This window comes from Lepidochelys kempii, chromosome 12 (genome assembly GCF_965140265.1).
Source record: "Lepidochelys kempii isolate rLepKem1 chromosome 12, rLepKem1.hap2, whole genome shotgun sequence".
In the NCBI taxonomy this organism is placed as follows: Eukaryota; Metazoa; Chordata; order Testudines; family Cheloniidae; genus Lepidochelys; species Lepidochelys kempii.
The window spans coordinates 8,120,654-8,143,582 of record NC_133267.1 but is presented as its reverse complement, the minus strand read 5'-3'; positions in this window follow the sequence as shown (position 1 = coordinate 8,143,582).

Here is a 22,929-nt window from a genome sequence, read left to right as displayed (position 1 = left end):
ATTGCTTGCACTGATTTATAGAACTTTAAATCACATTCATGATTTTTACCCACTGCTGGAAGCTGGCTCTGAGGGCACGTTTGTGTCAATGTCACCTATTCACTTCCATATCGCTGCAGACCCTGCTGCTCTTAGTAGTCAGAAGACTGCTGCTTGGAGTATTGTACCTTGTTAATTTGGAGTGGCTTTTGTTCAGCAACCAGTCGGTACAATTTCCAGTGTTAAGTGAAGCGTAAATATATTTCCTGACGGGCAGGGTGACACACTTTAGTGCCTAAGTGCATTAGCTCAGTCAGCACAGCGTCCAGGGGAAAAAAACCCAATAGGAGTAAGCCAAGGATGTCTCGGTAGCCATTCCTGGAGTCATGTCCAGGAAGGCTTTGCACAAGTTTTTAGGAGGAGAAAGGTGGGCTTGTGGTTTTAAGCATAGGACAGGTAATCAGGAGACTTGGATTTGACCACTGATGAGCTTTGCAACCTGAGGCAAATCATTTAATTAATTTGTCTGACTCTCACATTTGGAAAACAGGGAAAATGCTGTATGTTGGAGGCTTAAATAATTAATGCTTGAGATCCTTGGATGGAAGGTGTGGGAGAAATGCAAATCGCTGTCCTGCTAAGTGGTGGCTGTTCTTCCCATAATAGCTGCTGCGTCCATTGTGCCTTCTTGTGCGTTTCCTCTGCCTTCGTGTTTTGGTTCCCGGTTTTTTGTAAGAGCTGGTGAACGTATCACATAGAATCTCCAGCAGCAGTAGAAAATTACGGGCATTTTGTGCCACCCCAGGTCTGCCGTAAATAGCTTCCGCAACTAAAGAGAGTGAGTGGCTGGCCTTGGAACCTCCTAAAAATCTGTTCCGAACAGAACATCCAGTGTTCGAGCCGTTCAGTAAATGCGGGTTGGAAAACAATGAGCTGGGGGAAGAAATAGCAGGTGACTAAGCTCATTCCATTCTGGGCATGTGCGGGGGATATCAATAAGGCCTTCTGTGGGGGCTTGGCTTGCCAGTGGGGCTCACTTTGGCCCCTGCGGGAAGGAAACATAAGGAGGGGGGAGTGGTTTAATAGGGATATTCCAGAAGGATTAATTCACTTCATTGCAAAGGGCTGGAATCATGGGCCAGCAAAGCACTTAAGGACAGGCTTAACTTTGAGTATGGGAGTGGTACACATGGCTTCAATAGGGCTTTCGAGTTAAACGCATGCTTGAGGCCAAGTCTGTACTACAAAGCTTTGTTGGAATAGCTCTGCCATTTAAGGGTGTGAGAACACCACACCCCCCAGCTTAGTGGTTCACAAACTTCTTGTGCTCAGGGCCTCTCTGTAAATGTTGAACGAGTAATTGGAGTGGGGGAGAAATGGCCTGTTGTTACCCAGAAAATGGGGGGTGGTGGCCTGTCTCAACCCAATAAACAGGTGTGGGATGGGTCAGGTCCTGTGCTGGGGGGGAGAGGGGAGGGCTGGGTGGTGGGGCTTAGTGCCCACCCTACACTCACCCCATAGGGGTACCTCCTTCAGCTCCAGTTCCATGGGGCTGGCTGGGCTCAGCTTGGCTTCCTGCTGCGGGCATCGTGTTGGGGGGCCAGCTGGGCCAAACTGGTGAGTGGTGTTGCGACCTGATGCATGGGGTTGCAGCGCCACTCACTTGAATTTGACCTGTTTGTCCCTCCCCGATCTTGTGGCGGCTGGGCCAAATTTTAGCGGCGCTGCAATCCCAGAGGTTGCAATGCTCAGAGCTAACAGCTGAGCTCAGCCAGCCCTGAGGACCTGCCTGAGGACCCTTTGTAACATTGAGGGGGCCCAATTTGGGGAAAATGTTGTAGCTATGCCAGCCAAATCCCCAGTGCAGATGCAGCGTAGGGAAGAGGGCTTCAGTCAGCTGTGCTAATGTTGCTCAGGGAGGTGGGAGGGAAGAACTCCTCCTCCTGTCGGCATACACTGCGACTACATTAGGTGGCTCTGCTGATCTAGCCATACCGGCAAAGCGAGGGCCTTACCAAATTCACAGTCCATTTTGGTCAATTTCCCGGTCATAGAATTTTAAAAATTGTAAATTTAATGATTTTAGCTATTTAAATCTGAAATTTCATGGTGTTGTAATTGTAGGGGGCCTAATCCAAAAAGGAGGGGTGTGTTTATGTGTATGTGTGTGTGTGGCTGGGGGGTTGGGTTTGCGGTATGGCTACCCTTACTTCTGCCCTGCTGCTGGCAGGGCGCTGCCTTCCGAGCTGGGCAGCTGGAGAGCGGCAGCTGCTGGCCGGGAGCCCAGCTCGGAAGGCAGAGCCCCCGCCAGGAGCAGCATAGAAGTCAGGATGGCCTGGTCTGGTGTTGCCACCCTGACTTCTGCGCTGCTCCCTGCAGAGCTGGGCCTTCAGTCAGCAGCCGCCGCGCTCTGGCCGCCCAGCTCTGCAGGCAGCAGCGCAGAAATAAAGGTGGCAATACCATGACCCCTCCCCGCAAGTCCCTTTTGGGTCAGGACCCCCAATTTGAGAAATGTTGATCTCCCCTGTGAAATCTGTATAGTATAGGGTAAAAGCACACAAGACCCGATTTCATTGCGGGGGAGACCAGCTTTCACGGTCCGTGACGTGTTTTTTATGGCCGTGAATTTGGTAGGGCCCTAGTGCTTTGCTAGTCCAGGCCTTAAATTGTTAACGGGGAGGCTTTAATTGCAGTTCTTCTCGAAATGACTCTGTAAGTTGTCCAGCTCAAATTTACTGAGTTTACAAGTTGTGTGTCTCTCTGAAGTGCCACACAGCCTCCCTTAACCAACCTAAATGTATGTGTCTTCTGTACATTTTGCCACCTCTCTGATCACTTTCCCAGATTTTAATGAATATATTAAGCAACACCAGTCCTGGGTACAGAGCCCCTGAGCAGCCTATTGTGGATGTTTTGCCAGGATGAAAACTGACCATTTAATTTATTCCTACTCTTTGTTTTCTGTCTCTTAGCCAGTTTCTGATCCATGACAGAACTTTACCTCAGCCAAGGACTAGTTAGTTTCCTTGGTAGCCTCTTCTTGGAGGCTTTTTGAAAATCCGAAGAAATTTTATATCAACCTGTTCTCCTTTAGCCACTATTTTGTCGACAGGCTTAAAGAACTCTTATAGATTAGTGAAGCATGATTTTCTGTGGCAAAGTCTTTCATTTCGTGTTCGTGCAGAGCAGGGTCTCTCAAACTCTTGGTGCTGAGGGCCAAATTCTGTTTTAAAGTATCCCCCTGGACTGGGATATACATGTAAGACTCTATATTCCCCTTAGTCCACAGCATTCTCCAGTGCTGTCATTGGGAAGGTGTGCAGAGAGATCAGCCGTGAGGGCTGGAAACTTACTTTGCTTTTTCAGTGAAAACCATGATTCTGACCAATCTGAATATGTCCTGTGGAGCCACATCAAGTGGGCAGGATCTGGCCCAGGGACGGTATATTTGACACCCTGATCTAGAAATTTGATAACTCTGGTTGAAATGAGAATTAAAATGAATGTAGATGGGACAGAAGTAATGCTCATTGGGGTCTGTGATTCTCAGGATCACCTCTAGTGCCTTTTCAAAGATAGCTATGCCACTGGCTGCTGTCCAGTCCTCCAGCACAGAGGTGGATTTTAATGAGAGATTGCGTATCTTGAGTTAGCTGATCAGCCAGTTCATTCTAAAGACCCTTCAGGCCTCTTGGGTGTGTACATCCTGGTAACTTGGGGATTGATCTAGTTCTTATTCAAGTCAATGGCAAAGCTCAGCTTGACTTTCAGTGACACAGCATTTATTGGCCCCTTGTCTGCACTGTAATTTATGAATGTGTCTGGCGCCTTCTCGCTTGGCGCCGTGCTCTCTGACGGTGCACCCGGAAAGAGCAGGGTGAATGAAGCGGTTGAACTGCTGACAAAAATAGTCACAAGACAAAGGAGAGAGGAAAAGCAAATGCAGAGGGAAGACGCTAGGGCCCTTCCGTTGTGTTTAACTCTTTAGTAAGCTTGCTGCCTCTCTCACAGCGTATCTGCCACGAGCAAGGGAGGTGTCAGGCAAAAGTTACTGTAAGTCTTTGCTGCCACCTGCCTGTCCTTTCCTTCATCTCAACACTCCCAGCATTCCCTGCTGAGGCCCGTATTAGACTGTCCCCCTTCCCGGAGCCAGCCTTGCCGACCAGGAGGAGTGAACCTTTTTGCTTTGAACTGCATGAGAATGTGGCCTTGTGGGTATAAGGGCCCATTGATACCACAGTTACAAAAATGTCAGGGGACTTGGTTAAACATTGTGTCTTGTTGGCAGGACCTTCATCATAGCCATGGCTTTAATCCAGCTAGGGAACATCTAAACCAGGGCCCCAGGGGCAGAAAATCTGAGCATGAGAAGGTTGTACCGGAGGAAAGCAGCAGCAATCCACTCTCCATCCAGGGTCCTGCAGAGGTTCAGCGTGGAGGGCAGTATCGGCTGGAGAGGGGCATGGCTAGGATAGGAACACAAGAATTGGATCAGACCCAAAGGCTGTGTATGGAAGGATGGGGAGAATGCACTTCCTCAGCACGTCCTTCATGCACATTGAACCCGCAGGGCTGCTAGGGGCTCTCCTCCTGAAGGAACCCCCAAGAAAGGGCAAAGATAGTAATGCTCCCTGCTGTTCCTTGGCTGATTCCCGCCTAGGGTTTGGGCCAGGCCACTGCTTGTGCCAGCAGATCTGAATTCAGCTCTAGATCTCTACCCAGGCCACAGCATGTGATTTGAAAATGTGTCCGCATCACCCACACTGTCTAGCCATGTTATAGCCAGACCCAACCCTGACCAGGCTTGTACAGGGACTATCAGTGTTTAACAGAGGGCACCTGTCTAGAGCTCGCACTGCAGAGGCAGGGGCTGGAATGGTCTGTGGCTACAATAGCCCATTCCTGCCACAGGAACTTGAACAGGATTCTCAAAGCCCAGAGAAGTTCATGTGAAATTTTCTAGCAGCCCAGGTAGGTAGGTCTACACGGCAATAAAAACTCCGCAGTGTGGCCTGGGTCAGCTGACTTAGGCTCGTGGGGCTGGGCCATGGGGCTATAAAACTACAGTGTACGCATTCAGGCCCGGGGTGGAACCCGGGCTCTGAGACACTGCGAGGGGGGTGGGTCTCGGAGCCCAGGCCCCAGCGCAAAGGTCTACAGGGCTATTTTTGGCCCTGCGGCCCAAGCCCCATGAGCTCTGAGTCTCGGTGCCATGGGGTTTTTTTTTATGGCAGTGGAGACGTACCCACTGTGGCCTTGGAGGCTGTCGCTCCGTAAGTCCCAGCTGTGCGTACATTTCTCTGCAAGGAGCGGTTGTGACTTGATGGAAGGTGTTTGTTTATTGGGTAGTCTTACATGCGTCTATCCCAGGAGCTAGGCATCTGCAAAAGTGAGAGTCTATAAAAACGCATGTGGACCAGTTCAAACTGGACATTGTGTGCTGCCCCTTTAAGGGACAGGTTAGCGCTTCTGGCCCAACTGCCTGGAGCGAAGTCAAGAAACACCCTGTCCTGCCATGGGGCTACATATATATATATATATATATATATATATATATAAACAGGGAAAGGAAATTGAGCAAGAGAGAGAGGAGATTAGAAGTCATGCTGGCTGGGAGGAGTTGCAGGCCCCATGATCCTAGCCTGAGCTGGGTTTTAGATACTATGTTTGGTTACTGACTCACAGGTCTGAGGTAAGAGCTTTTGGCATTTGGTTAAACTGCTCCTTCCCAACCTGCTGCCTAAGAGAGAGGCAGAAAACCTGCCTGCCGCATAGAACCCGAGGAGAACTAGGAACACAGCTGTCTAGGGATGATGTGGAGGCCTTCTTAAAGGGTTTGGTTTGGCTGGCTGCATTCTGGCCTCCCATTCTTGGATCCTATGTACCTTCCTATGACACAGCCTTCCCAAGCCACTGAGCCCAGCAGGAGTAAAGAGAAACTCTCCCTCTGCTTCCTTTTATACACCCCTTTCCACCCACCTCGTCCACCAAAGGAACATCCCTCCTCTAGTGTGTATCTCTGTTGCAGAATATATGGTACATCTAGTAGCCATGCAGGTGATGTCTTTCTACAGTCAGCTTTCTGTGAGAACGACTTAGAGACCTAATGTAGGGGGCAGATTGTGAGAGTCTTTTCATTCATTTCAGTGTGTTTGGATTAGGCCCGAAGAATGAGTCAAGAAAGAACACAAGTAAAGTCTCTGTGAGAGAATGCACAGTGGGCCTAGATCTGCTGTCAGTTACACCTGTCTGGTATCATGAGTTATGTCAAGACAGTAGAATATGTTTCAGGGTAAAACTGGGATAAGTGAGATTAGAATCAGTCCATAGATATGAGTTGGCACTGAATGCAAAAAGCCTACCTCTGTCGACAGCAGACTCCTTTGAGATTGAACCGTGCAATACACAGAAATCAAAACAACAGCTGACTGCATACATGTGGCACTGCAGAAATGTTATTACTTTGATAGTGTATCTTAATGCCTCCCAAGTATTTATCACTGAGAAGAGGCCTATGCAATACATTGCTCCAACTCGACAGTTAAGGATGCAGAAGCAACTTTGGTTTGGCATTTCTGAATTTATCCATTTAACCTTAATGTCATTTGGCCATAATCTGGGGATTTTTCAACAAGATGTTATCAATTTGCACATCTGACTACTGATCTTACGGATTCACAATTCAACCAGAATCCAAACAAGACAGAAGCACCCTTCCATGTGACTGGAAGTTGATTTTAAGGCTGTAAAAAAACATAGTAAATCAAAAAGGGTGGGGGAAAGGATGAGTGTTTTTCACAGATTAATGGGGCTTGTGCAGGAGCCAGGAAAGGAGATTTGATGAAGTAGAAAGGCAAAGAAGCCATTATGAGAGGAGACTATTGAGTTATCTTGTGACTGACTTATCATCAATGATTGATAACCAGGCAGTGAAAGGAGGAAAGCTGCCTCAGCCCTGTTGCTTCCGTTCTCTTCCGTCTGCTTAAAATGCCGCACCGGACGGCACAAATTCGGTGCTGGCACACACAGGGTTCACGCACTGGGCTCTGATCCCGTAGTGAGCTCTGTGGAGAAAGACCTCTGAGCCGAGCCCCAGGGCCACCTGTGATGCTCATTGCAGGAGCGGGGCCTGAGCTCGTAGCTGCTGTTCCAGGCCTGTGCTTAGAGAAGCTTGTTCCATGCTGAGCTCTAAAGTCATGCTCTGCTTTAGACAGCAGAGGGCGTTAGCGGACGAGTCAGCGCCTGACTTGCTCTCTTGCGAAAGGACTCCTGTGGCCGCGGTCTGTAATTCTGCAGTGACGCTGCTGCAGTCTCTAGTGTCTGGGGCCATTGTTGTTATCTTGCCTATTGAGAATATTCATTCAAAGGGGAGTTAGGCCCCAAACATGTTTTTATTTCTAGAGCTTTAAAATTCCTGATTCCTCTGATGCTGGGGACACAACTCAGCCAAAGGGGTGGGGTAAAGTCCAAGGGGCTCGTAGCCTGCACCAGCCTCAGAAACCAAGCTCTGAGCGTTCACTCTGCAGCTTTGGGCGTTTGGCCATTCGTAGGAGCAGAACTGGTTCCATTGTGGAGTATAGAAGCGATGGGCAGATGTTCCTACCCCAGCAAAACCCATCAGGCCACATTCAGCAGACAGCAACACCAGTGTAAATCTGGAATAATTCCATCAGTGTGGGGAGGGGGTGGCCCCTCTGTAACCCGGAGCAAAATCTGGCCCATAGTCCATTCTTCAGATGTTCTGAAATTAAAACAGAACAAACAGGGGTGCTCGATTCAACATTGACAACTCAGCATACGTAGTAGACAAAGGCTCCAGGGGCTCGTGTGTCGTTATTTATGTTCGGACCTAGCGTAAGTCATGCATGCTTTTTAAAAATAAAAAAAAAAGAGTTACGCTGAGATAACGGAGAGTTTAAATTCTGCAGAGAAAGCAGCGTAAGGCAAGCCAAATCGGGTACCTAAAAACCTTCCATCTGTTTTTCTTAAATGTTGGTATTTTTATTTATAACAAACACCAAGTAACTTGTAAGCATGGCAGGATAAGAAGATAAAGCCAGATCTACTCACAGGGTGCCATTTACCCCAGTGCAGGTTGGGGTGAAGGGGTGACCGGGCAAAGACTTTTCAGCCATCTTGGTGTCCTCAGGATTCGGAGTCGCTCTAGGAGCTGAAATAGCCCCATCTTAAAGTGGAGCAGCCCCTGACACGCTCCAATTTCCAGCATCCTCCCAGGAGCTGCTTGTGGGCTGCTCTGCAATCTGGAGCAGCCCAGATGCTCCGTGCAGTTGAGAGACTCCCTTGCTCTCTGGCTTCCCTTGCATGGCTTCGGCGCTGGGATTTGTGAGGGGAGGCAAGGTAGGGCGGCTTATGTTTGGGGGTGGAGGTGAGACAATCTCCCCCAAGGTTTATACCTCACTGAAGTCTCACTTAAATCCTCATAATGGGGCTTGGATGGGACTTAAGTGGCTCATAGGCTGGCACTGTGCACCGGCTGGGTTCCCACCCCAGCACTGCTTCTGTCCTCAGGGAGCTCTCAGCCATTCAGGGGCAGCTGCCAAATAATTTGCTGAAAGAGAACCTTTCAGTCCTGCTAGTGGAGATGACTGTACCTTTGGATCCAGGCTTGGACTGCATTCAGGCCGCAGAGCTTCTGGCTTGGGGGTTGTCTGGTGCCAGGCAGAGCTGGGCTTTCTGGAGAGTCCCATATCAGGGCTCCTGTTCTTGGGTTATCCTAAATGGATAGACTCTGTTTTACGAGATGGCTTGAAAGGAATTTCCCCACATTTCCTCCTTTAGGAGATTGATCTCTAGCCACGTTTTATTCTTCCTGCACAATTCCAGTTAACAATTATGTCTCCTGGGGTTACAATTTGCACAGGGAGAGCTATTCACCCCATGTGGAAAGCCTGCACAAGGTCTATGCACCACACTTATGCCCTATTTTGAGGACTTGTACCTATGCCTTGTGCTGACCTTTGCACAGGTGAAATTCACTCAGCCCTTAAAGAGGCTATGCAATATTCTCTAAAGCTGGGCAGCATCCTTTCTTCTCACGGCACTCCAGAATGGAGTGGGCTGTTAAAGCCTCCTGGGTCCTGGCGGACTCCCCCATTTTCCAAAGGATATAGCTGTCCTGTGGCATCTGGGTAATTGCCGCTGAACGGGGCTTGTCGTGTCAACCATGAGATGACTATCCCCAGCTAGGGCTGTGCAACTGTGTCAGGGAATTGCGTGGGAAAGAGAATGTGTCTCCTTCCAATTTCCAGCCCAGGAGGAGCATGCAACAATGCGTTTTCCTTGTCCCAGCCTTCCATTTTCCTCGCTCTTTTGCAGATGTGCTCCATCCGGATCTCTGACACTGCGCCGTTAGCATCTCTGCAGCAGGGCCCGGCGATATTCCTGTGCAGCGCGTTCACATACGGCAATGTACAGTGCTGCCCCGCCACACAAATACTCCCTCAACGCTGGATTCCGATTGCACTGACTCCGGTGCAAATCCTGACGAATTGCGGGATGACTCTGGCTTGTACTGGGGGCAGAATCTAGCCCGCAGTCTCTGGAAAGTGTCACTTCAGTGGAGAGTTGCTACAATAGAACAAAAAAAGGCCTGGAGCTCTGGGAACCAAGGTACAGCAGGCCCCTGGCTAATTTAAAAAGACAAAAATCTATTTCCCATTGATTATAATCGTGGGATCTACATTTCCCCCATGTCTCTGCTGTCACTGCACAGCTTCATGGTAATTGCTCTGAAACAGGCTGTTGGAAATAAAGCTCTGGCCTTGCAGACTCCTGCATGGCGAGCCCTGCAAAGGAAGAGGCCAGACGTGCCGAAATCAAATAGTCCTCCAGGAGTGTTAGGCCGCCTCGGATACTTGGCCGGCTCCACGTTAGAAGACCATAACGTGGCACCAACCAGTCTAGGGCTTTAAAAGCCCTGTTTTCATTAGCCCTGCCATGAGAGTCGCCTGTTTGCAGGGTGAAAGCAGAACCCCAGTGAGAGGAAGGAATAGATTCCTTGTCTCATTGTGCTGGAGCACACTGGCTAGTGCTTTCAGCCGCATTCTGTGGGGCCAGAATAACTGCCTGTAGGATGCCGTGGCCTGACAGATTCTGCTTCCCACTGCACTGATGTAAATCCGGCACCACTCCACTGCCATCCATAGAGTAACTCTGGGTTCTCACTGATGCCATTGTCTCCACATAGGATGACCATGTTGTCACAATAAAAAAAAAAAAGTGACAAAACTTTTGTGGCAATGTTTTTTTAGAATAATAGACTTCACGTTGTCACAGGGTGACTGGCCCCTTTAAGAGGTAGTGGTCCAGCCCCACTTGAGCCTCACTCGTATTCTGACGCAGGTGGCAAAAGTCATTGCAGCCAGATGGGAGGTAGATCATGTGGCTAAATCAGACCCATGCCCAGGGATAAAAGAGAAGCCATCAGAGAGCCAAGGAAGGAGAGCGCAAGCAGGCAGACAACTCTAAGGAGGCCTTCCTGCTTAGGGGGAAAGGACAGAATTAAAGGGGGCCAGCCCGGAGAACCTGCTTGAGGGCTGGCATTAGCCTGAGTTAACATCACAGGTCACAGAAGGGGGGATTTGAGACTCCTGCCCAAGGAGGGGGAATCTATGGGAAATGGCATACACAGGCCCCAGAGGAGGGCTGTGGGACCCCTGAATCAAGGGGGCACAAGGGCTAGTCTTGAGGGGCTAAAGATTAATTAGTATGCTGTAAGAGACTTCATAAATTAGACCCTTCACAGGGGGAATTGCAGTTTAAAAGATTTTGGGAGTGATGGCTTCCAATAGCCAGCCAGGGGAGTAGAGGGCTGTGTACCTGCAGGGCCATGTGCACAAGAGGGCATGGAGGGGGATGGTTGCCTGTTTCATAAAAATGCCAAAAATACACTTAAAACAATTAGTGTTCTGATGTCACTCCTGCCAGCTTCTGAATCATCAATGACATGCATATTTCTTAGAGAGGAGAACTTTCCCCAGTTACTCAGTATCCTGAATGAGTTAATCATGAATCCCAGAACAAATGTCATGAATGTTCACTTTGAGCAAAAGAATGGCTTAGGTAGTATCATCCACTCATTCGACTTTTGTCCTCCATCCAGGCCCCAGTCACTACACCAAACAATCATTCTACTGGACTCTTAGATGCCATTAAACAGAGAGCAAATTCCATTACATTCTGTAGTTAGAAAAAAAAATCTAACTATGAGAGTCTGTACCCCTATGTTCACCCCTTTTACAGGACTGTAATGAATTTCGTACAAAGTATGCCTTGTGAGGTATCATTTGAAAATTGATAATTTGCTGACCATTATTGTCCTGGTAAAATATGTGTGGCAATATTGTATGTAAAGATATAAGATTCTACTGTATGACATTACTAAGACAGGTTCCAAGTCTGGGGAGTAGTCACAATCCAGTTCCTCAGAAGCAAAAGACTAGCTGATGCCTCAGCCAGGTGTCAACAAAATCAAATGGACCATCACCTGGTTAAGTGACTATTTTTTGGCAGGAAAGAGGGTGTGGATGAAAAATCTACATCTTGACAAAGAAACAGGTTGGGGTTCTCATCCACGCAGACTTTCTGTCTCCTCAACCTCAGCTGAAGAAGATGCCCCAAATTATCTCTCCCTTTCTCTCTACCCACGGCATCAACAACACTTTGGATTCATGTAACTTGTTAAGCTGGGAAGTAGTCGTGTTTCACTTCTATTTTCTTGTAATCAGTTCTAACTTTTATGCCTCATTACTTGTAGTCACTTAAAATCTATCCTTCTGTAGTTAATAAACTTGTTTTACTGTTTTATCTAAACCAATGTGTTTGGGTTGAAGTGTTTGGAAACTCCATTTGGCATAACAGGATTTGTGTATGTCATTTTCTTTTAGTAAAATGATGGACTTTACATGAGCTTGTATTGTCCAGGAGAGAGCTGGCCGGTATGAGATGTACATTTTTGGGGAGAGTCTGGGACTAGTAATTTGCCGGTGTTGTTCTGCAGTGTAATTCAAGTGTGGCTGGCTAAAGCACTCATTCAGTATAACTGGGAATAACTTACATGCTGAAGGCTGCGTGTGAGCAGCCCAGGAGTGGTAGCTCTCACAGCAAAGCAGTGTAAAAGGGACCACAGACTGGAGAACTGAGGGGACACTGCTGTTCATTGGTCCATATTGTGCCCTGCGTAATGTCACACTAATATATTGAGTGATGGAATTAAAAACAGAACTTTCAGGCATCCCTAACTATGATACCGGGGCAGCACATGGATAACCATTACTGGATCAGTAACATTGATCTCAGCTACTTTTTGGCCCCCATTACTGTATCTCTGAGTGCGTCCCAATCTGTAACATATTTAGCAGAGTGGGAACTGAGGCACAGAGTGTAAAATTTGCAAAAGCATCTGAATAACTTAGGAGTAGGAGCCTAGATCCCATTTTCAGAAGTCACTTTGGCTCCTAAGTGTTCAAGTCACTTTTATAAATGGTGCTTAGGCTCCAAATCACTGAAGAGCTTTTGCATATGTTATTCCACCTAAGTGACTTGCCCAGGGTTACACAGAAGTCTGTGGTGGAGCAAGAAATGGAACCTGACTCTCCCAAGCCCTAAGTGCCCTAACCACTGGACCATCTTACCTTTCTTACATCACTTAGTTTCTCTGCCTCAGTTTCCCATCTGTAAAATGGGGAGGGTCTCAGTTCCCTCCTGCACAGGGGTGTTGAGGATAAATATATTAAAGACTGAGATGCTCAAAAACTGCAGTAATGGGGGCCATATATGTACCTTACACAGAGGACGGTTGCAGATAGCTGCACTTTGGCTATCTCTGCACTGAGATATGCATGGGAATAAATATATAAGTGAAGCATCGGGAAAGGTAGCAGCTGAGGAGAAGAAGAAGAAGAATGTAGCCAGTTCCATGTCACTGCTACAAATCAGCCCAAGCATTAAGCCAGACACAGCATCTTCTCACTGTTGTTTGCAAAAATGGGCAATAGCTGAACCATTTGGTTTCCAAGGGGCTCTAGCCTTTGGGACAGCAGCAGAGCTGGCTTTACTCTGCAAATGAAGCCAAGTGTCAAGAAAAGATGCCTTCTCTTTCAAGGATGTGAATGGACTTTGGCAGGGCATGAGGAATGTGGCCAAGGGAAGCGCGACTCCACGGCTGCTAAGCAGTCTTCCGTCTCACGGGCACAGAGGATGACAATCTGCCGACGTTTCTATTGGGCCAGGCACCAGGACAGTGGTCAGTAGGGAGCTACAGCTCACTTCGTCGGATGCATTCAGTGGAAAATACAGTGGGGAGATTTATATACATAGAAAGAAAAGGAGTACTTGTGGCACCTTAGAGACTAATCAATTTATTTGAGCATAAGCATAGAGAACATGAAACAATGGGTGTTACCATACACACTGTAACGAGAGTGATCACTTAAGGTGAGCTATTACTAGCAGGAGGGCGGGGGGGGGGGGGGGGAGAAACCTTTTGTAGTGATAATCAAGGTGGGCCATTTCCAGCAGTTGACAAGAACATCTGAGGAACAGTGCAGGGTGGAGGGGGAGAATAAACATGGGGAAATAGTTTTACTTTGTGTAATGACCTATCCACTCCCAGTCTCTATTCAAGCCTAAGTTAATTGTATCCAGTTTGCAAATTAATTCCAATTCAGCAGTCTCTCGTTGGAGTCTGTTTTTGAAGCTTTTTGTTGAAGAATTGTAACTTTTAGGTCTGTAATCGAGTGACCAGAGAGATTGAAGTGTTCTCCGACTTGTTTTTGAATGTTATAATTCTTGACGTCTGATTTGTGTCCATTTATTCTTTTATGCAGAGACTGTCCAGTTTGGCCAATGTACATGGCAGAGGAGCATTGCTGGCACATGAAGGCATATATCACACTGGTAGATGTGCAGATGAACGAGCCTCTGATAGTGTGGCTGATGTGATTAGGCCCTATGATGGTGTCCCCTGAATAGATATGTGGACAGAGTTGGCAACAGGCTTTGTTGCAAGGATAGGTTCCTGGGTTAGTGGTTCTGTTGTGTGGTGTGTGGTTGCTGGTGAGTATTTGCTTCAGGTTGGGGGGCTGTCTGTAAGCAAGGACTGGCCTGCTCCCAAGATCTGTGAGAGTGATGGGTCGTCCTTCAGGATAGGTTGTAGATCCTTGATGATGCGTTGGAGAGGTTTTAGTTGGGGGCTGAAGGTGACGGCTAGTGGCGTTCTGTTATTTTCTTTGTTGGGCCTGTCCTATAGTAGGTGACTTCATCTTCATCATCTGGACCCATGGAAAAGAAGCCCTTGAGGAATTCCACCATGATTTCAACAATTTCCATCCCACCATCAACCTCAGCCTGGACCAGTCCACGCAAGAGATCCACTTCCTGGACACTACGCTGCTAATAAGCGATGGTCACATAAACACCACCCTATACCGGAAACCTATTGACCGCTATGCTTACCTACATGCCTCCAGCTTTCATCCAGACCACATCACACAATCCATTGTCTACAGCCAAGCTCTACGATACAACCGCATTTGCTCCAACCCCTCAGACAGAGACAAACACCTACAAGATCTCTATCAAGCATTCTTACAACTACAATACCCACCTGCTGAAGTGAAGAAACAGATTGAGAGAGCCAGAACAGTACCCAGAAGTCACCTACTACAGGACAGGCCCAACAAAGAAAATAACAGAACGCCCCACACCACAAGGCCGTGTCAATATGGTATAAAATTATTCCCACCAGTGCTATGATTTGCTCGGCAGAACAGTGACAAAGGCTGGTGGGAGGCCTAGTGCAGAGAACTCTCTTGTGGCTCCAGGACTTATACCCTTGTTAGTTAAGCCAGCTGAAAAGTAGGTTAACACAGGTTGTTCTTGGGAGATGTATCTATGCTAGGGCTCCTACTGATCTAACACCAGCAGCAATGGTTTTTGTGAAGACGAGTGTAGACAAGTCTCAAATGCCCACCCTCCCAACCTCCTGCTCCCAGTTGTCTTTTCAACTCCACCAGAAACTCCTGTGTGCCAAAACTGGCTCTGGGTCCCTCTTTTTGAGAAATCTGAGCCATATTTGGCCTGAATTCATCCCAGTGCGGATAAAACATTTGGCCACTGCCCAGCTATTTCTCAGGCTTGAAAATGACACTGGCAGGGACAATTAATCATTCTGTACGTAAATTCTGAACTGAGATCTTTCACTTGTAATAATTGCTGCAGAGTCAGTTCCAACAGCTTATTAGAGCTAAAAGAGCTACTAAGTTGTAACTACCAGCCTATGCAAAAAGTTTGTAACCAGGTGCCATTGTCATTTATTCTGTATTGAAGGATTTTCTTATTCTTTGGTTTCATATTTGTTTATTTTGCCTGGATTCGCTCCGAGGCTATGTCTGGGGAGCTGCACCTGGAGCCAAACTTTTGGAAGATGAGCAGTTGGAAGACCAGTCCAGATGTGAAATGCTGATTGTCTGCAGAAATATTATTTGGGAGGAGGTGGATGTTTGGCCCTAATTTGTAAGATTTTGGAGGAAGAAGGGTGGGTCCCATCATGTGTGGTCTGGCGCATTCAGTCATACTATACATGCATGTGTGGGGGTTTGTCGACACAGCAAAGAAAAACCTGTGCCAGCCGACTCAGGCTCGGACTGTTTCATTGCTGCGTAGGCTTCTGGGCTTGGATTGGAGCCCGAGCTCTAGGATCCATCCTCCCCAACCTGAAAGTCAACACAACAATGAAACTGCCCCACAGCCCAAGTCATCTGGCACGGGCCAGCCGCAGGTTCTTCTTTGCTGTGTAGCCATAGTGTGTCATCCTGTGGGTACAGGCATAGCTGGCTTATCTTTGGTGGACAACGGTTGAGTGTATATTTTTGTTAATTGCTATATTTTGAAAGGGGACTGATATGAATTTTGTCATCTTGTTTTGTCTTTTAATGACAAATCTGTTTCCACAATATAGCTCTAACACGTATGCTTGGAACTGCTAATTAAATTTTTCTGTCAAAGCCTCACCACACTGATTCTTTCCCTTAACTTAGTTTTTATGCCTTGCATTCAGTTAGGCAGCAGCGAATTATATGCACTGAACAACTAATTTGACAAACTTAACTCCCTTATTTTTGTGTGTGAATTGTCTGCAAAGACTGATTTTTACAGATATGTTCCTCATTCAAAATTATTTGATGAATGGCTTACCTGGATGCTCACAACCTAGCTGCCAAGATTATTGCTTTGGGTGTTCGCTGTTTGGAATTTGCTGTTTGCAAGGTGCATATGATTACCTAAGTCACATTGTTTCCAGAAACAAATCCTCCAAGACCCATAAATAACTCTCAAAATGGCCAGAGGTATGTTCCCTGAATGCTCATGCAAAATAGTCTTTGGGACAAAGACTGTCTTTTTTCTGCTTGTACACCGCCTAGCACAGTGTTCTTTCTATTGTCCTTCTAACATTACCGTACACCTCAGAAACATAGCAGATGGTGGAAGTTCACAAGAGGAGGCTGAATGCATTTGCCCATCGTTGTTTTAGAATTCTTGGGAATTAATTGGAGAGATCGTGCTACTGAAACGGTAGTGTTGCACTGCATGGGCCAGCAGATTATGGATGCAGTAATCACACAGGGATGGCTATGGTGGTTTGGCCATGTCATCAGGCTACCTCATGGCAGAAGCACAAGATGGGTCTTAGATTGGATTCCACCGGGAGGGAAGAGATGGTGTGGAGGACAAAGAAGGACTTATCACTGGACAATCAAAAAGAATGCGCCCGCCATGGAGACTACTTACAATGGAGTCAAACATCTTGCTCTGGACAGACAGCAGTCAGAAAAATTGCTTGCCCCATTTGCCACTAGGCAGAGGAGATGTTAAACTAACCTAAACTAGCACAGTGGGGTCCTGGCTCATGGCTGGGACTTGTGCTACTGCAATATAAATAATAACAAATACAGGCACACAGGAGTGTTCGCAACACTCATTCATAATTTATTCTTGCAAATAAAACTTTGACATGAAAAGTGAAAAGAAAGGGTCATAAATGCTGAAGTGAATTTGTGGGTTTATGCAAACGAACGTTACTGGGCACTTCTTTTACATTATTCGCCCAACCCTACTACCAGTAATGCCCAGGCTTTTGACAAGTGTTTTGACAAGCATTCCAGGACTCATGTAATGAAACATCTGTGTTCTTTACTCACACATCTGTAACACCTATGGACAATGGGCACTTTATAGTGGGAACCGTCAACTCAAACTTGCCTTGTTTGTATCACAACCGTCATGTTATTCAGACAAACTTGAATACATCAGTTAAGTACCTTAAGACCAATGGCCTTTATACATGTTCACTTCTATTTTTATCCAGCTGCTGGATTCATCACAGTTCTGGCATCATCATATATGGAGCTGCTGTGTGGCAAAATATAGTGCCGAGTATGTCAATTCTGCTATGCAAAATAATGCATGAGAGCAGTAATGCTATGGCTACAATGCAGGAAAGGCTCGATTCTGTCCTCTGTTGCAAAGAGTCAAATTTCCATTGACAGCAGTGTAACTGAGGCAAACCTGGCTATACATACGTAGGGGATAACGGATTCTGTTTTGCAATGTAGACATACAGTTCAGGTTTTATTTTGTATTGCTTTTCATCCAAATTGCATCACAAACTCCTCACAGAATCACTGTCACTAGTCCAATGCCAGAATTAAATCATAAAGGCCTGACAGAATTAGGTCCTAGGAATTGCTATTCATGTTTTTATTATTCCCCTGAGTTTGTTCCCATTCTTGATTCTTGCAGAGGGATTGTCTGTTTATCATCACCAATAGTTACAAAAATAAATAAATCATAACATCCTATGATGCGTCAGTCAGGGTTAATCCTTGTTAAAAATTCCCCATTTTGTTATGGAGTGCGCTATGAACTATTAGCCTGTCTGTCTGGTACCTTCATCCCGGTAGTGCAGCAATTTAGTGGCACTGGATTTATATAGGCCCTGACCCGGGGTGGCTCTGAGCTCACAACTCCCACCGGAGACAGTGGGAGTTCTATACATGGAGTGGCTACGAGACTGGGCCTGTAGATAATATAAATCAGCTGTCCTGCAAGAAGAAAAGATCTATGCTAAGTGTAACATTATCCCCTAGAAGCACGATGGGATAATGGCCCGAGCGCTCTCCTTTCTTTTTTGATGTTACATCTCATTGTAAAGCAACAAGCTTATCTCTGAATTTCGGGTTCTCCTGGGTGATTAGCATTTGTAAGCCTTGGGCTTCACTGATGCAGAGTTTGTGCTGGAAGGAGGCACTGGAGACCCTAATGAAGAGAAGTCCATCTGGAGAAGAGTTTGCAGCAGCAAATGGCCCCTGTAATTCCCACGTCATTGGAAGAGCTGTAGCCAGTTGATGCAGTCCCAAAAGTGGGCATTGCTGGCTCCTGGCTGTACTGTTGTACCCATCCCCCAGCTGCCTCTGCCACTGGCTTTGCCGTGGAGCTCCTGTGGAAATTAAAGCTGCCATCCCCGATGGAGCCCCCAAAGAAGATATTAATTATGATTATTATTCATGTTTATTATCGGTGTTCCTAGAGACCAACCAACAAAACAGGAACCAAACGTAAGATGAAATTCTATGTTGGTAAATGCAAAGTGCTGCACATTGGAAAACATAATCCCAACTACACGTACGAAATGATGGGGTCTAAACTAGCTGTTACCACTCAAGAGAGAGATCTTGGCGTCATTGTGGATAGTTATAGAGTGGATATAATGCCACTGTATAAATCCATGATACCACCATCCCTTGAATACTCCATGCAGTTCTGGTCTTCCCATCTCAAAAAAGATACATACTTGGAAAAGGTGCGGAGAAGGGCAACAAAAATTATTAGGGGTATGGAACAGCTTCCACGTGAGGCAAGATTACAAAGACTGGGACTGTTCATCTTGGAAAGGAGATGATTAAGGGGGGGATATGATAGAGATCTATGCAATCATTAATGGTGTGGAGAAAGTGAATAAGGAAGTGTTATTTACCTCTTCGCATAGCGCAAGAACCAGGGGTCACCAGTTGAAATTAACAGGCAGCAGGTTTAAAACAAACATAAGGAAGTACTTCTTCACACAACTCACAGCCAACTTGTGGAACTCTTTGCCAGAGAATGTGGTGAAGGCCAAAAGTATAACTGGGTTCAGAAAATAATTAGGTAAGTTCATGGCGGATAGACCCATCAATGGCTATTAGCCAAGAAGCTCAGAGTGGCAACACCATGCTCTGGATGTCCCTAAGCCTCTGAGTGCCAGAAGCTGAGACTGGATGACTCAATAATTGCCCTGTTCTGTTCATTCCCTCTTACAGATCTGACACTGGCCACTGTCAGAAGACACGATACTGAGCTAAATGGACCATTGACCATTTTTATGTTTATGTAATCAAGATTGGGGCCCCACTGTGCTAGGTGCTGCACAAGCAGAGTAGTGAAAACACTGATAGCTTTCCCCTGTGGGTGAGTTCCCCCTGGGAAGCAGTAGTCCCTATTATCTCAGAGAGGGGCAATTTGCAACCCAATGCACCGGCAGGGTTGACTCAAGTTCCATGTCTATAATAACATGAAGAGAGCTGTGACGGGTTGGATCACAGAAACCCCTTTGGGGGCTGCCATCTGATGTGCCAAGACTACTTCTGCTCCTGCTTTCCTGCCCACTCAGACTAGGACTTCAGTGTCCTGCCTGGTTTCAGCCAGACCCGCTAGCCTGCTGCAAACCCAGACCCAGGTCTGAACCACGTCCCCTGACAGCTGCAGGCTTAACTGAAAGCCGCTTACAGAAGTGTGCCTGTCTTTGACACTCAGATGCCCAACTCCCAATAGGGTCCAAACCCCAAATAAATCTGTTTTACCCTGTACAAAGCGTATACAGGGTAAACTCATAAATTGTTTGCCCTCTATAACACTGATAGAGAGATATGCACAGCTGTTTGTCTCCCCCCCCCAGGTATTAATGCGTACTCAGGGTTAATTAATAAGTAAAAAGTGATTTTATTAAATACAGAAAGTAGGATTTAAGTGGTTCCAAGTAGTAACAGACAGAACAAAGTGAATTACCAAGCGAAATAAAATAAAACACGCAAGTCTAAGTCTAGTACAGTAATAAAAACTCAATACAGATAAAATCTCACCCTTAGAGATGTTTCAATAAGTTTCTTTCACAGACCGGACACCTTTCTAGTCTGGGCCCAATCCTTTCCCCTGGTACAGCCCTTGTTCCAGCTCAGGTGGTAGCTAGGGGATTTCTCATGATGGCTGCCTCAGAGCTATATTTTATATTTCTAGTTTCAGATACAAGAGTGATACATTTATACAAATAGGATGACCACACGCAGTAGATTATAAACTTTGTAATGATATTTTACAAGACACTTTTTGCATGAAGCATATTCCAGTTACATTATATTCACACTCATTAGCATATTTTTATAAAATCATATAGAGTGCGTCACAAGAGCGATCACAGAATTGTTGCTTTCTATCATTACTGTAAAATTATACAAGTCACAACTATTTGTTAACTGAAACCACAATACTTCATTGTCTGCTGGTGGGGTGGGATCATATATAGTGGAGGGTTTTTGAAAACAGGTAACTTTACAAAGAACGGGCGATCCCTAGGTCTGAAGGTCTGGTTACTGACTTTGCATCCAGAAGTCACAGTGACTGTGGGAATGCATGCAGTACCCACACATTAGGTCATCTCTGCTGACGGCCACAGAAGGGGGCAGGCTCATCCCTCCCCTCAAGCAGAGTGCCCTTATGGGCCCCAATCCCCAAGGTACATAGTGTCACCTGCAAAAGGTACTAAATTGCCTTCAATTCCAATGGGAGTCGAGGGCACTCAGTACCTTGCAGGATCAGGCTCAGGGAGCTCAATGACTGACTAGCCCTATGCTGGGATGCAAGGAGGGAGACTTTTTGTACCCTCTCGCTCACTTTCCAAACATGTGCCAATTTAGTCCATACTAAAGGCCTGGGATCTTGGTTGAATCTTGCAGGAAACAGGAACTGTTAAAAACAAAACATAACTAACCAACCCCCAACCTGGCAGCCTCCCATCCTAATCAAGTTGGTTGGAAGAACACTCTTCTGCCCAAGGACAGGGCATCCCTGTACATTCCTTGTGTTTCCTGTAATCTTGAAAATCACCACTGTGCAATCTTTAAAGGACTGTAGAGAAAAGAAAGAAGATGGTGGGGGAAAAAAATCCTCCATCTACTATCTCTATCCTAGACAGCTGGTATTTTGAACTAGGATGCTGGATCCAGTGTCCTTGAAGGCCAGTGTCTGATGCTGGCAGTATGAATGTCAGACACCAGACAATCACGCAGCTCCATGTCACCAGCGAGGCAGACAGCATGAAACAAATCCAGATGGCAAGGTAAGAAACTACTAGGCAGGAGGGAAGGAGAGCTGTTCTCTGGCTGTCTTTTAAATAATGTTGCTGATCTTTCAACAAAAGCACTTAAAAGCCTTCAAACGGACAGCATCTTTACCCCTTTACCCTCTGGCAGCAGCCAAAGCCAGGAAAATGAGAGTGGGAGAATCTGCTCCTAGAGGATTTGTTAGTGTTAGCAAGGAGTATAGTGCATATCTGGAGGGAGGAAGGGGGAAGCAATCACTTTCTTCTGCTCTCTTGCGTGGCAATTTGATTTCTTTGTGATTTCACGTGGCACAAGAGAGCATCATTAACTCTCACACTGTTAAATATGTATATATAAGACAGCTAATATGCCTGGATGCCATAATCTTTAGACGCTTTATTGTAATATGCTTTTAATCCCCACCCTTGTTTATTCCTTTCAGTGTGGATTTCAGTGCCAAAATCATTACACAGTAATCTGATATATTTGAATCTCCTAGCTGTATTCTAATGGAAGATGTTTACAGAGTAAATTCAGGATGGGGTTACGTTGGCAAAACCACTTCCCTGAGATGGCAAATCGGCCAGACTGTAGGGTCAGAAACAGATTTCAACCCTTGGGGATTACACAAGGGGACCTGCACAGCCCCCAGAATGGGCAGCACTGGCTAGGAAGTGGGCGTGGCTAGGGCAGGGGACTAATTCAGTGCTTCTCTCCGGGTAGCTTCAGCTAGAGCAGCTTCCTTAGCGTCCTAGCTGTAGAACAAAGCTGCTCATCTCCCCAGCAGAAATCTGGAGCAATAGGGTAATGATGGCACCACAGCTGGCCACCCTCCAAATGAATCCCTACTGGAATAATTTACACCTCCCTGCAGCAGCCCTAAGGAATGTGGCCCCAGAGCTGGACAGTGTATAAATGGGCCATTTTTGTTAAGCGTTGCCCCCATACCGAACTGAACACGAATAAGAAACTGGGGACCAAATCCTACCGCCAGTAGTGTAGGGAAGTGCAAATTGCACCTTGGTCCAGCCTCTCCCCATATAACCTGGGGGTGATTAATGCCGGTAGAAAGCAGATGTTGTTTTCTGGGTCCTTCTCTCCTTTTCTTCTGTCAGCCTAGCTACCATTGCTCAGGGAGGTGGATTACCTGCCCAACAGGAGAATGCCTCCTGCTGGCATAAGCAGTGTCTACAGCACAGCGCGGTGTGGTAATTGTAGCCAAGCCCTCACAGGGGCATAAGCCAGGAGTAACGCCCTGGCAGCCACTGCAGCGCCCTGCTGTAAGGCGGGGAACCCTGCTCCTTGTCTGCCTAGTGCCTGCAGGCAGGGACCCTGGGTCTGAACCTGCCTTTGTTTCCCCTTTTGTTCATTTCACCCCCTCTTGGGCACTTCCCCTGCGGATCTGCCTTTCCCCCTCAGACCCGCTCAATCTGGCCTGGTGAAGATGGCGCTCACAAGGGGCCGGGGGGAGGGTCCGTGCTGGTGCTGGGGGCGAGCCCAGGTGCTTCCGGCTGGGTGT